This window comes from Siphateles boraxobius, unplaced genomic scaffold (genome assembly GCF_051911475.1).
Source record: "Siphateles boraxobius isolate OS27281-9 unplaced genomic scaffold, OSU_SipBor_1 137, whole genome shotgun sequence".
In the NCBI taxonomy this organism is placed as follows: Eukaryota; Metazoa; Chordata; class Actinopteri; order Cypriniformes; family Leuciscidae; genus Siphateles; species Siphateles boraxobius.
This window is the reverse complement of record NW_027508741.1, coordinates 675,001-693,031: the sequence shown is the minus strand read 5'-3', so window position 1 is coordinate 693,031 and position 18,031 is coordinate 675,001. Positions and strand designations below refer to the sequence as shown.

The window sequence follows — 18,031 nt, the reverse complement described above, 5'->3', positions numbered from 1 at the left end:
AATATCAACGTATTCAGTGCAGTTCCAAAAATAATAAACCTTTAGAGAAAAACATTAGAAGTATTTATTCAGATGACTGCTCAATTCATGATGTATCATGTTGATCTAAATAGCAGACTTTTTTGTTGTTATTATTATTATTTTAGGATTCCCAGCTTTTTGTGGCTTTGGAGCCAAAAAAAAAAATTATGCTTTTTTTTAATTCAAATTTTATTGCAAATCATATTAAATGTAAATTCCTCTATTTTGTTTTTTTTTACAGTGGTCACACTTTAGATTAGGGTCCAATTCTCACTATTAACTTGACTTTTGCCTCTATAAACTCCTAATTACTGCTTATTAATAGTTAGTATGGTATTTCATTATTATTTTAGGATACCAAACTTATTGTAGCTTTAGAGCAAAAAAAAAAAAGGAAAGAAAGAAAGAAAAAGAAAGAAATGATCAGGATTCTTTTGTTTTTTTTCAAATGTAATTACAATTCGTATTGAATATGATATACATTTCTCTTTTAAAATACACTCTAAAAAATAAAGGTTCTTTATTTGCATCAATTGTTGCATTAAGAACCTTTAACATCCACAGAATCTCTGTTTGTTTTTGTTTTTATTTTATTTGACATGGACATTACAATTACATTTGACAAACCATATGCATTTGCTTGGGTGTTTTAGCACGCATACTAATTTTCAACACCTGTACACAGGAGGCCTTTAGAAAGAAAATACAAGAACAATAAATACAGGTTCTTTATAGTGGAATTTTTTTGTTGTAATTATTTGTAAGACTCTATTAATTTCCTTTGTGTCTACGCTTGTGGCTGTAGAATAAAATACCACCACATGTCTATTTCTGCAGTATGCGTACTGTTAATATTTTCTGTATCCTGGAATTCCTAAAAGACATTTTTGATTAAAAATAGCCATTTTTAATTTCTCAGATAACTGGATGGCACTCATGGAATTACAAATGCAAGTAATGAGGTCATGTGACAACAACATAGCATAATACTGTTTGAAATGTTTATCTAATGCACATATAATAAAGTAGTATAAAGTAAATACTGCACAGTGTTCAGGAAGTGTTTCATTCCAAACGTCGCCTCTCTCTGTAGATATTCCAGCAGATGTCACCTGGGGCTGGAGTGTGTGTGTGTGTGTGTGTGTGTGTGTGTGCGTGTGTGTGTGTGTGTGTGTGTGTGTGTGTGTGTGTGTGTGTGTGTGTGTGTGTGTGTGTGTGTGTGTGTGTGTGTGTGTGTGTGTGTGTGTGTGTGTGTGTGTGTGTCTGTGTGTGATGTTCCTGCTCGGGCGAGCTTCCCGTTTACACACATCGGCCACCGTTTCACTCGGCGCATCTTCAGGCAACCTGTAATTTAGCAGTAAATTTAATCATCCAAATAGCTAAATATTTTATGTTATTAAAGCGCAACTGAAAAGAACGCTATTATTTATTTACATCCCAGATCTTCACTCCAGCATCAGGTGGGCCGGTGGGTCCAGTTCATCTACAACATGTTCTGAATTATTGACCGATAATCTGTCTTGATTCACATCACCACAGGACGGCCGTTCCTTTGATAGATGCGACAGAAATGCCTAGTTTACGCTACGGTGCAGAGAGAGGGGAAAAGTGTGTTTCTGTGGAAAGAGGGGATGGGGGAAGGGTGGAAGGTATGGTAAAATATGATTAAATAAATTATGATGACAGACAAAACAGGGTTTAGGTTGAGAACATTTGCCATGCTAAAGAATTCAGATGACAGAACTGTCAATCAAAGCTCACAGCGGGAAGAGCGTTAAGACCCGAGTGTGTGTTTCTGCACCGCTGTGATTCCCCACAACCATACAACAGTTCCCATGTTCTTTTCATTGCGAGATAGTAGATAAACAGCAAAAAATTGCTATTTCATAAATTTGCCGTAATAATTTTAATTGATATTTAATTAATGGTACAATATAGACACTGTATATATACAGTCAAAACAAAAAACAAAAAAACAAAATTCAGACACCTTCAACATTTCTCACATTATCACAGTTTATTCACTATAATTTAGAAATTGGTAATAAAATATGACAAGAACTTGATATTTCACTGGTTTTGTCCATCCTTCTGTTAGACTGTCTCACAAATGAATTATGTTGAATATCTGTCAGTGTAGAAGATTTTATTATTTAGAAAATAAGTACCTAAAATTAAAGTATGAAAAAGTTTAAATTTACAGTAAATCAATATATAAAATATAATATTTTTTCTTTTATATAAAATAAATATTTTACAAAATATGTTTGACTATAAAATTACTATAAAATGAAAGCCATATATCTAACCAAGTTGTGTTCCAAATTTAAAGTTGATATCACAAAAATTGAAGTTCCCACGGGATTTTGTTTAGGCGTAATACCAGATATAGCCACCGGGTTCCATTGAATTTAACTGTATGCATTCTGCCATAACAAATTAATAAATTTATATCCAAATATCACTTATGTCACTAAATATGGAACCTTGAGACTCAGACCTTTCTGACAATGTGTTTTGTCAAGATTAGAAAAGGTTTTGATCATAAATTATGAAAGATGACGCCCAAAAGGGGAGGAGCTAATACAATAATTTAGAGTACAGTTTCTATGGTAACGCAACGTCCAATTTCGAAACGGTTTTCACAGGATGAATTCTGAGTTCGTAAGCTTTCAAATGATACCTAATATATGATAACTACTAAAATATGTGATGGAATAATAAAAATAAATTATATATATATATATATATATATATATATATATATATATATAATATTATACTTTTTAAAATATTATTTTATCATTTTTTTATTGACAAATACTAGATTATGTTATATTATGAACTTTTAGCATTAAAAACCAAAGTTTCAATTATCAAAAGTGTGTGCGTCAACTTTGTCAGAAACTCCTGTAATGATGTAGATTTTTTGAGGTGCGCTCTTGTCATAAATTCATCCATTACTGTTCCTACATAATTTGTAATAAATAATAAAAAAACAGCGCTAAAATATCTACTTAGGAGTCTTAGACCTTTCCAACGATATGTAGTTTGTCATGATTAAATTAGGATTTAATAGTAATATATTGAAGTAAAGTTAGGCGTCCCGCTAGCAGGACGGTGACAGGGAAAGCTATATATTTGGACAATTATTTCCTCTGTGTGTGTGTGTGTGTGTGTGTGTGTGTGTGTGTGTGTGTGTGTGTGTGTGCGTGTGTGTGTGCGTGCGTGTGTGTGTGTGTGTGTGTGTGTGTGTGTGTGTGTCTTTTGGAGGCCTGAAAAAAGAACTTGAATGTTGATGCAGCAGAAAATTCTATTCTGAGAAGTCACATGGTACAATAACTTTACCCAAAACTATCTATAGGGTGTGTAACCTTCTCTGGAAAAAGATGTATGGTATATAAATCTGAACCAAGAAAAATCTGGAGCGACTTTTCTGCAGAAGACGCTCGGCTTTGTTTGTTGGAAAATAAAGTCTACTATTTCTGGCATCCAAGATCTCTGAGAAGTGATTTCCCAAAAAGACCGAAACCGCAACATCAGCTGTTAAATTTAACTAAATTTAACAATTAGATAATACCAGTTTGGCTCAACCAATTACCGAGCAATGCTTCACGTTGTTCAGTTTGTGATGTAAAAAGGTGCATTAGTTATTAAAGAAAAAACACTTCAGCAAAACATCATTTTGGGCCCAAAGTTTTATAAATTCACTGAATGAAGAATTTTGGGGTATAATATATCACAGTTTACTTTATTTTGCTATCCTCACTGACATGAACTATAGTGTCTTGCTCCCACTAGTAAAAAAATATCAAAAATTATATCTGGTGTCTGAATAATTTTAGTTTTAATGGTATATATATATATACACTGCATCAGGGACTTTCCACAAAACACATTATGTATATGAAAAAAACAATTAATCCTTAACATATACAAGGGGGGAATGCTGTGAGCATAAGAGCATGCTGTGCATCAAATGAACTTGATAAAATGTAGCAAAGAAAATAAACGTAAGCGTCAGACACAGTTGTTGAATTGGATTAACGTGAGCATAACCCAAGAGCTGATGTGGCATCGATAAAGGATCCCTGATAGTTTATCTACATATAATGGGCCTTCAAATTGTCATAATACTATTGTAAAAGCGGTTCTCTTGTATGCGTGCTAATCTCTCCCAATCACAAACTCCGAGCACAGCGATGATCGAGACTGAATCAGATTACAGCGTCCCCTCAGGTCACAGCGCTTTAAACAGACGTTTGACTGAGTATCAAAAGCACAGTATTTCTCTGCTTTAATCGCCTCTATAGGGCACTTTGATGATCACTATAAAATCACAAGAGAACTCTGTTCCCAAACGCCGCTGGATACTGTGTGATTATTCAATACAAATAATAATTCAAATCGGGAATTTTAAACATTAAAAGACTTAAAGGGAAGATCTACTTCTTTACATAAAAATCAATAATCAATAATAACTCCATTGTTACTGATCTAAGAGTGACTGTAACACACACACACACACACACACACACACACACACACACACACACACACACACACACACACACACACACACACACACACACACACACACACACACACACACACACACAACAAACTGGAGTTCAATGAAATGGATTTAAGTAAACATAATGGCTAAAATATTCACAATGTTGCTTTTGTCACATATATTATAGACATGCAGAATCATGAGGTGCTTTTAAATCTTCTCTTAGGGGATGTTCAAACGACAACGATGCGCTAAAAAAAGAAAAAGTTTTTCCTTTGCGTTTTTAAAAAGTTGCATGACAGTGTTGTCACACCGATCCCCGTTCACATGGATCCGTGAACACGACTAGAAACGACGTATTCTCCAGGCCAGTAGTGGGCGATGTCACTTTGTATTTTTTTTTTATCTTTAGAAAAAATATTGAACTTGTTTGACTGCTTTGTCCTTTCCTTTGTTCATTTGTAGGGGAAACGGTTGACAAAAAGTGACAGATGTACAGCTTGCACCAACACAAACCCTCTTTTGGTGTTAATAAACTACGGTCAGGATTTACTAAAGACACGCAGTGAAAAATTTGCGCTAAAAAGGCGTGGACAAGTTTTTTTTTTGCGGCTGCCCTTATTACATGTGCATATAAATGCATCAGATATTTATGGGAGAAGAGTATTTAAATCTGCCCCAAAGTCCTTTATATGGAAAATTGTGTTTTTATTTGTTTGGTTGAACTTGCTAATGTAACAAACTACATTTACTAGTACTGTACTTAAGTACACTTTTTGAGTATCTGTACTTTACTTGAGTCTTATATTTTCTGGAAACGTTTTACTTTACCTTCACTACATTTGAAAGACAAATGTCATACTTTTTACTCGACTACATTTCTGTCAAGATCCTTGAGTAGAAAGTAGTTCTGACGTCAAAACAAATTTTCCTTTTCAACCACAATACAACGTCAGTCCAACATTGGAGATTTACGTCAATCTGATGTTGGATTCTGACATCAACCTGATTTTTATTTTCAACGTTGGATTTGGTCTTCTAAATGCAAATTTTGTCATTGTTTTGGAGCACAATAGCTTATAGATAACATTAAGGCTAACATATTCATACTAAAAGCCAAATAACTTTAATTAGGGCATTATTTGAGTATTAATTATACTCAAATATTATATTAATTATACTTCTGTACATTTACTTAAGAAAAAATCGGTCCTTACAACTTTTACTTGTAACAGAGTAATATTCGACCAGTAGTATCTGTACTTTCACTCAAGTAAGGAAGTTACTACCTCTGAATCTAAGTTAGGGAAATAAGCCACATTAAGTCGAATTAACCTAAATTTGAGTGCAGACAACTTGAAAAAGTAAGTTTTAAAAATTTCAACTAAACTTTATAAGTCCAGACAACATTAAAAAGTAAGTTTGTAACATTTCAACTAAACTTTGTAAGTCCAGGTTACTTAGAATAAGTAGTTGTGTCAATTATTTAATTATGCCAACAAAACTTTTCAAGTATAAAAAAAAAGATAACACAAAAAAATAAGTTTATTTTATTTTTTTATGGTGTACTTGCCTATAGACTGAACATATAATACACACGAGGGTGACATCAATGTTTTCACATGGCAATTCAGATTTTTGTAGCTTACACAGAGATGATAATGGTATCATTTTCAAAAACGTGCACTTTAAAACCCATATTCAAAGTTTATGTTTTCAGCCCCCCAGACACCATTATCATGTAAATGAAAGACCAAAATGCATAAAAAGTTCAGTTTTTAGTTAAAAATGGCTCCTTAGAACTTATTTATTAGGGTTGATTTTATGTGATTATTTTGTTGCTTCATATTGTATTCTTCTTAAATTGAATTGATAGTATGTTTTCACTCTGTATTTTGTATTTTTTTTATTTTGCTCGTCAAGCATTTTGAGATGAAACTATTAAGAGCACTATAAAAAATAAAGTTTATTATTATTATAAATAATGTGGTCTAAATTATAAATATTGACCTACATGGGACTACCACATGACATGTACATGACAAAGCATAATGTGCAGTTTGCTTGATTTAAAAATAAGTAAATAAATTAGCAAATGTGACAAAGTCCTAAACTATAAGTAACTTTGCACCTACATGTGAACTAACTCACATTAGAGTATTAGTAGACTGTTAGGTTCGGGTTAGTAGAATAACTTGACATGTAGTTGTAAAGTTACTTATAGTCAGTAAATATCTGTTGAGGAGCATCAAAATAAAGACAGCAGATATTAAGTTGACTAATACTCTAATGAGTGATAGTTGACATGTAGTTACTTATAGTTAGTCTAAAGTAAACCATCGAAGTAAAGTGTAACCTAAAGTGTCTTTATAACGACAAACAATCTTCTATAACAAGCAAACACTCGTTTTTTCTTCTATTTCAGGGCCTTCCTTTGGAGACCAACATCATGAGAGTTAATATGACTGAAATAGACCTCCATGTATCTTACAGCATGACAAATGAAATAAATGTCTAGAAAAATTCAACCTAAAAGAACATGTCTTGTCAATTTCTGGCTAGTTATCGTGGAAGAGTTCAGCGCTTGAGTTCTGCTCAGTGACTTACACAAATAGTTATGTTTAATAAAAACGACCCGGTTTGAAGGGGAAACCCTTGTGGCGATTCCGAAACGCTGAGAAAAATTAACCTCATCCTCAGTGGCAGCGGTCAAAATACACATTGTTTCTTATTGTGTTTGAATCATGACTTCAAAACACACACTGGGGACGCTGCATGGAAATAAGACCGGGTTCCTTCAGAAAAGCAAGAAATTACTAAACAAAATTACTACGCAACAAACACAGTAGCCAAAGGTGAAACACAGAAGAAGAATGATTTATCAATTAAATGAGGTAATTTGCAATTTTATTTTTTTAAGTGTTCGGAAAAAAGTCATAGTTAATAATGACAAAATATTTTGCCATTATACATATAAAAATGCATTTATTGTTGTAAATAATAAATAAAAGCATTAAAACATTTTACAAGTTAAAAAATATGAAGCAATATTGTTTAAAATAAAGACTTGGATTATTTTCTAGTTGTCAAACTTTGGGGGGGGGGGGGGGGGGGGGAGGGGGGGGGGTAAAAAGTAATTGAAAAAGTGACGCTTTGAGAAAAGCTCGAGCATCATTTGCTTGCAGATGACACTTGGTTTGATATTTTCTATCTAATACAATTATTTAAAGATATTTTTTAGTGACTTTACTGTCTAAAGATCTACTGTACGGCACATAAAAGACTTGAAAAGTCAAGCAAACTGATGTACGGCTGTTCTGGGTGCAACAGATGTGCACTTGAAGGCCGTTTCTAAAGCAGAAAAACCAAGATGACCAAATGTCAGCAAACTTCTGTAAAAGTGCTGGTGTGTGTGTGTGTGTCTGTGTGAGTGAGTGAATGTGTGTGTGTGTGTGTGTGTGTGTGTGTGTGTGTGTGTGTGTGTGTGTGTGTGTGTGTGTGTGTGTGTGTGTGTGTGTGTGTTTGTGAGAGTGTGTGTGAGAGTGTGTGTGTGTGAGTGTGTGTGAGAGTGTGTGTGTTTTTGTGTGTGTGTGTTTGAACAGCTGCTTGGTTCGATGCGCGGCTCCATTCGTTGCACAGGCACACAGAGCAGAGATGAGAGAGATAAACGCATACGTGAAGCTTGCGTTTGACATATGAAACATCTGAACTCTCGTTTCAGTACAGATGTGCAATGCGTGGGGGGGGGGGTACTATTAATAACGCAGTGTTTGCCATCCTGTTGTGTTCTTGGGCTCAACTAATTTCCACGAGGTTCAACCTGCATCTTTAAAGAATAGAACAGTGTAAAAAGTCCAAAGGGGGACAAAAAAGCAAGTATTATTAACTATACTGTATTAACTATATACAGGTATCATGGACTATATTACAAAAATTCTGTCATAATTTTCTCACCCTCAAGTTGTTCTAAACCTGTATGAGTTTCTTTGTTCTCTTGAACATAAAAGTCGATATTTTAAAGAGTGTTGGTAACCAAACAGAAACACTTAGAGTTTAAAGGGCGTTCACACCAAACACGATAAAGATATAGTTTAAAAACCGTTCTAAATAAAAAAGAATATCAAAGTCTACACTATAAATATAATGAGTGACACAGATATCATTGGAATCACATTCAAAATGATTTTGTCCAGTTGATGAATGATAAAAACATTGACAGTTGGAGCGGACACTGATGTAGTTATAGTTCTTGGTGTGAACGAGCCTTTAGAATTTGATGACAGAATTTGTATTTTTGGGTGAAATATCACTTTAAACAAATGTATGAATGAACTTTACTAATATACCAAACATTTGGTCCCAAACTAGATAGCTTCATTCAGCCAAAACTTTTTTGTCAAGATTTTTTTTATTTTATAAATAAATATGAATTTATTTGCATGTTTATTTAAAGTGTATATATATATATATATATATATATATATATATATATATATATATCCAGCTGATATATATCCAGTGTGTGTGTGTATGTGTGGGCTGTCAAATCGATTGATTGAGATTAACCACATCTAACATAAAAGTTTGTGCTTATATTTACATACAGGTGCGGGTCATATAATTAGAATATCATCAAAAAGTTGATTTATTTCAGTAATTCCATTCAAAAAGTGAAATTTGGATATTATATTAATTCATTACACACAGTCTGATATATTTCAAGTGTTAGAGATAGAGAGGCGAAGGGAAGGAAAAGATGTGGTAGAAAAAAAGTGTACAAGCAATAGGGATAACCGCACCCTGGAGAGGATTATGAAACAAAACCGATTAAAAAATGTGGGGGAGATTCACAAAGAGTGGACTGCAGCTGGAGTCAGTGCTTCAAGAACCACCACGCACAGACGTATGCAAGACATGGGTTGCAGCTGTCGCACTCCTTGTGTCAAGCCACTCTTGAACAAGACACAGCGTCAGAAGCGTCTCGCCTGGGTTAAAGACAAAAAGGACGGGACTGCTGCTGAGTGGTCCAAAGTTATGTTCTCTGATGAAAGTAAATGTTGCATTTCCTTTGGAAATCAAGGTCCCAGAGTCTGGAGGAAGAGAGGAGAGGCACAGAATCCACGTTGCTTGAAGTCCAGTGTAAAGTTTCCACAGTCCGTGATGGTTTGGGGTGCCATGTCATCTGCTGGTGTTGGTCCACTGTTTTTTCTGAGGTCCAAGGTCAACGCAGCCGTCTACCAGGAAGTTTTAGAGCACTTCATGCTTCCTGCTGCTGACCAACTTTATGGAGATGCAGATTTCATTTTCCAACAGGACTTGGCACCTGCACACAGTGCGCTACCAGTACCTGGTTTAAGGACCGTGGTATCCCTGTTCTTAATTGGCCAGCAAACTCGCCTGACCTTAGCCCTATAGTAAATCTATGGGGTATTGTGTAGAGGAAGATGCGACACACCAGACCCAACAATGCAGAAGAGCTGAAGGTCACTATCAGAGCAACCTGGGCTCTCATAACACCTGAGCAGTCCCACAGACTGATCGACTCCATGCCACGCCGCATTGCTGCAGTAATTCAGGCAAAAGGAGTCCCAACTAAGTATTGAGTGCTGTACATGCTCATACTTTTCAGTTGGCCAACATTTCTTAAAATCCTTTTTTTGTATTGGTCTTAAGTAATATTCTAATTTTCGGAGAAACTGAATTCGGGATTTTCATCAGTGGAAAGAGATAGAGCAGGTTGTGAGAAAGGCAAGGGCTTCATCATCTCCAGGGCCTAATGGAGTTCCGTACAGAGTGTACAAGAGTGCTTCAGGAGTTCTACGAATTCTGTGGAAATTGATAAAACTGGCTTGGGAAAAGCAGGTTGTACCTAGAGCATGGCGCAGAGCAGGGGGAGTCTTTATACCCAAAGAAAAAGATGCTACAAGCATCAGTCAGTTTCGCCCTATTTCACTATTAAACGTCGAAGGAAAGATTTTCTTCAGCATTATTGCTCAGAGATTGTCAACCTACCTATTAAAGAATGGCTTCATTGACACTTCAGTTCAAAAAGCGGGCATTCCAGGATTCTCAGGATGCTTAGAACACATCAGTGTTATCTGGCAACGAATTCAATCAGCTAAAAAGGAGAGGAAGGAGCTCCACGTGACATTCCTGGATTTGGCTAATGCATATGGTTCAGTGCCACATGAGCTTCTTTGGGCATCATTTGATTTTTTCAGGGTACCGATGTCGATAACAAATTTAGTGAAAGCCTATTTTGGAGATTTGCAATTTAGTTTCTCCACTCCAGAATTCAGCACTACATGGCAATGCTTAGAGGTTGGAATAATGCCAGGATGCACCATTTCTCCACTGGCTTTTACCATGGCAATGGAAGTAATCATTAGGGCATCAAAATGGGTAGTAGGAGGAGAGCGCTTGGCTTCTGGGATGCGACTACCACCAATCAGAGCATACATGGATGACATGACAACCATGACTACAACGGTAGCCTGCACTAATCGGTTATTGGGGAAGTTAACAGATAATATTGAATGGGCACGAATGCAATTTAAGCCCTCTAAATCAAGGAGCATCTCCATAATTAAAGGCAAGGTAGTAGATAAAACATTCTTCATTAATGGTGAGGCAATACCAACAGTTTCTCAGAAGCCAGTGAAGAGTCTAGGGAGATGGTACGATGGGGATCTAAAGGACACAGTTCGAGTGGGAGAAGTTAGACGACAAGCAGTGGAAGGGTTGAAGAGCATAAACAGCTGTGCTCTACCAGGCAAACTGAAACTCTGGTGCTTTCAGTTTGGTCTACTGCCAAGGTTGCTGTGGCCACTGACTGTGTATGAGGTTTCTTTGACAACAGTGGATAAGCTGGAAGCGTTAATAAGTTCATACATCAGGAAATGGTTGGGAGTTCCACGCTGCCTCAGCAGAGTGGGACTTTATAGTAAAGGAGTATTGCAGCTGCCAGTCTCTGCTTTAACCGAGGAGTTTAAGTGTGCCAAGGTCAGACTGGAAATGACTTTAGCAGAGTCACGTGACAAATGTGTAAGGGAGACAGCCCCTGTGGTAAAAACTGGTAGAAAGTGGTCAGCAAAGAAATCTGTAGTAGAGGCAAAGGCTGACCTTCAAATTGGGGATATCGTGGGACAGGTACAGCATGGAAGAGGGGGTTTTGGGCTCAGTTTAGCTCCTCCTAAATGGCACAAGGCAGGCCCAGCCCAAAGGAGGAAGCTGGTAGTCAACGAGGTGCGAAAGCAGGAGGAGAGGATGAGATGTATAAAGGCCATTTCCCAGGCCAAGCAGGGAGAGTGGATGAGATGGGAGAGTGTGGAACAACGCAAAATGGGCTGGCAAGACCTTTGGTCAATGGAAGAGAGTAGGATCAGTTTCCTTATTAGGTCAACATATGATGTTCTCCCATCACCGCAGAACCTAAACCTCTGGGTAGGAGAGGATCCATCTTGTCCTTTGTGTTCATCACCTGCCACATTAAGGCACATTTTGACAGGATGTAAGGTGGCTCTTAGCCAGGGTCGGTTTACTTGGCGCCATGACCAATTATTGCGATGTTTGGCTTTAGCATTGGAAGGCAAGCGTAGTATGACCAATAAATTGCCGCCTGTTCTAGCAAAACATTACACGCAGAAGACAATATTCCTCCGCCCAGGCGAGCAACCACCAAGAAAAGGTGCTAACACCAATTCTCGCCCAGGACAACTGGAAGCTGCTAGGGACTGGAAGATGCTGGTTGATCTTGATCAACGGCTTATTTTTCCACCTGAGATTGCCACCACTAACCTACGACCAGATATTGTTTTGTGGTCTGGATCAGCATGCATTGTTCAACTGATAGAGTTAACAGTGCCATGGGAGGATGCGGTAGATGAGGCATATGAGAGGAAGAAACTGCGGTATGCTCATCTGGCCACTGAAGCAGAACAGCGAGGATGGAGAGTCCAGGTTTATCCAGTGGAAGTGGGTTGTCGTGGTTTTGTGGCACACTCTACAACCCGGTTCCTCAGAGACGTCGGATTCAGTGGCCAAGAGTTGCGTCGTACAGTAAAGAACTTATCTGAAGCAGCAGAAAGGAGCAGCAACTGGCTGTGGTTGAGACGGAAAGATTCTAGCTGGCTGTGTACAGGCCGCCATGCTACGGTTTCGTAGAATTCTTGAAAACTTGAAAGATCTGTTGGTTTATTTGTATAGGTTGTATAGTATTTACAGTCATTACGTTCCTGTGTATATTGCGTGAATGACGGGTGGTTGGGCAGATATTGTGTTTTGCGGTAGGTGGTATGCCATAAGGAACCGTTGCCACAGAAACTGCATATTAACGCACCAGTGGGGCTCGACAGCCTTAGTCAAACGGGTTGGCGCGTATGGTTGGGTTGCGGTGAGATTGTGGTTAGGTCTCAGCAGCAACTGTTGGTTTATTTGTATAGGTTGTATAGTATTTACAGTCATTACGTTCCTGTGTATATTGCGTGAATGACGGGTGGTTGGGCAGATATTGTGTTTTGTGGTAGGTGGTATGCCATACGGAACCGTTGCCACTGAAACTGCATATTAACGCACCAGTGGGGCTCGACAGCCTTAGTCAAACGGGTTGGCGCGTATGGTTGGGTTGCGGAGAGATTGTGAGATTGTGGTTAGGTCTCAGCAGCAAGAGGGAAGTAGAGGTCAGTAAGCTGGGCTGAGTTGAGTGGGGGACGGAGGGGGGTGACTCTGGGACGCCAGAGTCACTGTCGAGCCCTCTTGAGGTGTCGTGGGCTAGTCGACGAAACACTGAGGACGGAAGGTGCCCACTTGAAGACCCTAGAGATGTTCCCTACTCTGCTCAATCCAGAGGGTTGTTATGGGGGACCGCACTGTGGTTGCAGCCGTTGTGTGTGCTGACGCGCAATACACTGTATTAACACCAGACAGAAGATTCACGTCACCAGATGGAAAGAAGCGTAAATGGATGGAGAAGCATAGGTTACTGTAAAGCTACGTCTTAGTTGGTGATTATCTTGGCGAAAGCCGAGTACAAATCAGCATGAAGTTTTAACATCTACTCTCGTGTAATGGAAATCATGAAGTTGTCAGTTTTAATCATAACAATTAAATGAAATAAACATCTGAAATATATCAGTCTGTGTGTAATGAATGAATATGTGTAATGAATGAATATAATATCCAAATTTCACTTTTTGAATGGAATTACTGAAATAAATCAACTTTTTGATGATATTCTAATTATATGACCAGCACCTGCATATATACACACATATATATATATATATATATATATATATACACACATACATACACTCACCTAAAGGGTTATTAGGAACACCATACTAATACTGTGTTTGACCCCCTTTCGCCTTCAAAACTGCCTTAATCCTACGTGGCATTGATTCAACAAGGTGCTGAAAGCATTCTTTAGAATTGTTGGCTCATATTGATAGGATAGCATCTTGCAGTTGATGGAGATTTGTGGGATGCACATCCAGGGCACGAAGCTCCCATTCCACCACATCCCCAAAGATGCTCTATTGGGTTGAGATCTGGTGACTGTGGGGGCCATTTTAGTACAGTGAACTTATTGTCATGTTCAAGAAACCAATTTGAAATGATTCGAGCTTTGTGACATGGTGCATTATCCTGCTGGAAGTAGCCATCAGAGGATGGGTACATGGTGGCCATAAAGGGATGGACATGGTCAGAAACAATGCTCAGGTAGGCCGTGGCATTTAAACGATGCCCAATTGGCACTAAGGGGCCTAAAGTGTGCCACGAAAACATCCCCCACACCATTACACCACCACCACCAGCCTGCACAGTGGTAACAAGGCACGATGGATCCATGTTCTCAATCGGTTTACGCCAAATTCTGACTCTACCATCTGAATGTCTCAACAGAAATCGAGACTCATCAGACCAGGCAACATTTTTCCAGTCTTCAACTGTACAATTTTGGTGAGCTCTTGCAAATTGTAGCCTCTTTTTCCTATTTGTAGTGGAGATGAGTGGTACCCGGTGGGGTCTTCTGCTGTTGTAGCCCATAAGGTTGTGCGTGTTGTGGCTTCACAAATGCTTTGCTGCATATCTCGGTTGTAACGAGTGGTTATTTCAGTCAAAGTTGCTCTTCTATCAGCTTGAATCAGTCGGCCCATTCTCCTCTGAACTCTAGCATCAACAAGGCATTTTCGCCCACAGGACTACCGCATACTGGATGTTTTTCCCTTTTCACACCATTCTTTGTAAACCCCAGAAATGGTTGTGCGTGAAAATCCCAGTAACTGAGCAGATTGTGAAATACTCAGACGGGCCCGTCTAGCACCAACAACCATGCCACGCTCAAAATTGCTTAAATCAGCTTTCTTTCCCATTCTGACATTCAGTTTGGAGTTCAGGAGATTGTCTTGACCAGGACCACACCCCTAAATGCATTGAAGCAACTGCCATGTGATTGGTTGATTAGATAATTGTATTAATGAGAAATTGAACAGGTGTTCCCAATAATCCATAAACATGGATACATATTATATAAACACAAACTTTTATTTTTTATGTTATGTATATATATATATATATATATTAAATTTATTTGAAAATAAATCTATCCATTTAAATGTATAAACAATATTAAAATATATAAGTGTAAATGAGAAATAGAGAGAGAAAATAATTAAATATATTTACATATTTTTTAAATTAATAATGATACATATGGTTGTAAAAGTTAAAATAAATAAATAGAGTATAAATTGACCCAAATATTGTGTCCAATTCCAAAATATTTAAAACGACGACACATTATTTACGATCAATAATCCTTTTGTATATCCACAAAGTTCAGCCTGTGTTTGTTTTAAAGTGCGACTCCAAATAAGCACCATAAAAGTCGTATGCTAGTTTTGGTCTGTACTTTTATAGAGTGTTGTCCTGTTTGGAGCTTGACAGCTGTGGTCACTAAGAACTGTTAATATTCTACATTTCTCTTCATGCATTTTTGCGTTCGCAGAGGATGAATTTGAATATAAGCGTGTACGCGTTCTGTTGCACACAGTGACGTGTGTTAGCATCTGCAGGTGGCGTTTCTGAAGAACATTAAGATATGTGCACACGGGTCTGTGCTCTCGTGAGCAGCTCTGAACACATTACCATCAGTCCAGTGTAAATAACGTGAAGTGGCATCACGTAAATACTTAATGATGCAAAAAATCCACAAGGGTCCCCCCTCACCTCTCCCCCCTCCCCCCTCCCCCTCCTCTGCTGCTCCTGTGGGAATGAAGACCTGCCACAGGAGTGTCACAGCGGGACATCTTAGCCTGCGGACAGCAACTGGTGGAAAAACATTCAAAACATGCTGACTTACTGACAAAGCAGAGACTGGCTCAGTGCAGAGATCGGGATCAGAAGAACACGGATCACTGTTAATCTGCTGTGGGAAAAATGACAATAAGAACAGGCATAAGGCAGGCACATTTAAAAGACTGAAAAATGAAAACCATCATTTACTCACAATCATGGTTTTATTGTGGAACACAAAGCCAGTTATTTAGATATAATGTGCAGGCTGCTCTTTTCCATACAACATGCTGGATTGTAAAACAGGATATTTAAAGTCAAACAATATGATCAGACCAAAACTTGAACATATTGTTCATTAACTAGACTAAAAAACAAAAGCAATAATATTTTGACTAATTAGCAGATTTTATATTTAATTTTATATTTACATTAGCGTTCAAAAGCTTGTGGTCAGTAAGATGTTTTTTTGAATGAAATTGATACACTTTTCAGCAAGAACACATTACATTAATCAAAAGTGTCAGTAAAGATTCTCATAATGTTACTGAAGATACTATTTCAAATAAATGCTTTTTATTCATCAAATAATCCAAAAAATGTATCACGGTTTCCACAAAAATATATAGCAACAGCAGAACTGTTTTCTACATTGATAATAATAATCAGAAAAGTTTCTCGAGCAGCAAATCAGCATATTAGAATGATTTCTGAAGGATCATGTGACACTAAAGACTGAACATTTTAATAATAATTCACTGTTTTGACTATGTTTGATCAAATAAATCCAGCCTTGGTGAGCAGAAGAGATTTATACTACGCTACAAAAATATTACCAACCTCAAACAGCAGTGTATATTTAAGATAATACATATTATATTTTAGATTTAAATTTAATTTGTATATATTTTATTAATTATTCAAACCATTAACTTTTGAGTTTGTGAGTCTTTCTAACCAAATCATTAAAAAAGAAAAACAGTTTGGTCTCTGCATTATATTGCTGTACAGCATCTAGGTTTTTTTTTCACATTCACAATGATTATCATATTTGTTTCAAACTGTACGCTTCCAACTCAGGAAGAACATAAATCCGTCTGCCATGGCACTGTAGATAATGTTTTCACCATGTTTTCAAAACAACATCTCAAAATGCAAAACAAACTAGATAATTCTACAGTAATTATTATTATAATAATAAAGATGTCTAGACTTCAATCTTTGATGCGACACACACTCAGTCGACAGACATCTGTTTTTGTTGTGGCGCCTGTTTATATTTTACACCTATTTGATATGAAATGATTTTATTAATAAATAAAACGTCAGTCAAACAGCTCTAAGTCAACATGAAGTGCAAGTTGTGCTTGGAGTTGATTGGATGGTTGTGGTTTTTATAGAGGGTTATGCGTGTGACGTCACCATCAGCCAGAGTGACTGCGGGTACACACACTGAGTGGCATAAAAAGACTGAGCGGCAGCATTTGTTTTCAGCGTGAATTCCATGAAAAACGCATCTAAAATGGGAAAGAGCTTTGAGATTGACTGTACAACTAGATTTCACAAGAAATCTGAGGTATATTTTTACAGACTGCTGAAAGTTACAGAAAATAGAAGCAAATGGATCTGCAATTCACAGAAACAACTGGATCCAGGCAGAGAAAGCTGGATTTGCAGTTATCATTTTATGTCAATAGGCTAAATTCAGGGATTCAGGGGGGAAAATATACCCTATTATAAAAGTATAGCTATGCAACCGTCTACTACAGTATCGCATCAGACAGTGCATTGTAGTCTCCCTGAGGATAAATTCCATTAATTCGTTGCAATAGGAGAGGAAGAATTGTCTAAACTCGTTAAATCATCTAAATCAACAACATATATGTTAGAGACCATATTCCGACTAAGCTATTGAAAGAGATGCTTCCAGAGGTCATAGATCCTCTTCTTAATATAATTTATTCATCTTTGTCACTAGGATATGTACCGAAAACTTTTAAGCTGGCTGTTATTAAACCTCTTGCTAAAAAAACGCAACTTGATCCCAGAGAATTAGTCATTTACAGGCCATTCTCAAATCTACACTTTTTAGTCAAAGATACTAAAAATGCAGTATCACAACAACTATGTTCCTTTTTTAGAAAGAAATGGTATCTGCAAGGATTTCCAGTCAGGGTTTAGACCGTACCATAGTAC

General features: G+C 37.3%; 1 long non-coding RNA gene across 2 annotated transcripts; it reads right to left on the bottom strand.

The window, feature by feature from the left end:
• Positions 1 to 796: 796 nt before the first annotated feature.
• On the bottom strand, positions 797 to 16,155 carry LOC143738044 (uncharacterized). Of its 2 annotated transcripts, none has more exons than XR_013203822.1 (3): positions 15,903 to 16,155; positions 1,456 to 1,637; positions 797 to 1,365 (listed from the first exon to the last, which is right to left on the bottom strand). It is a non-coding gene; the product is annotated as an uncharacterized LOC143738044 (long non-coding RNA). The 2 variants fall into 2 exon arrangements; XR_013203823.1 differs by lacking the exon at positions 15,903 to 16,155 and having other exon boundaries at positions 1,456 to 1,571; positions 1,605 to 1,877.
• Between the last annotated feature and the right edge of the window lie 1,876 nt (positions 16,156 to 18,031).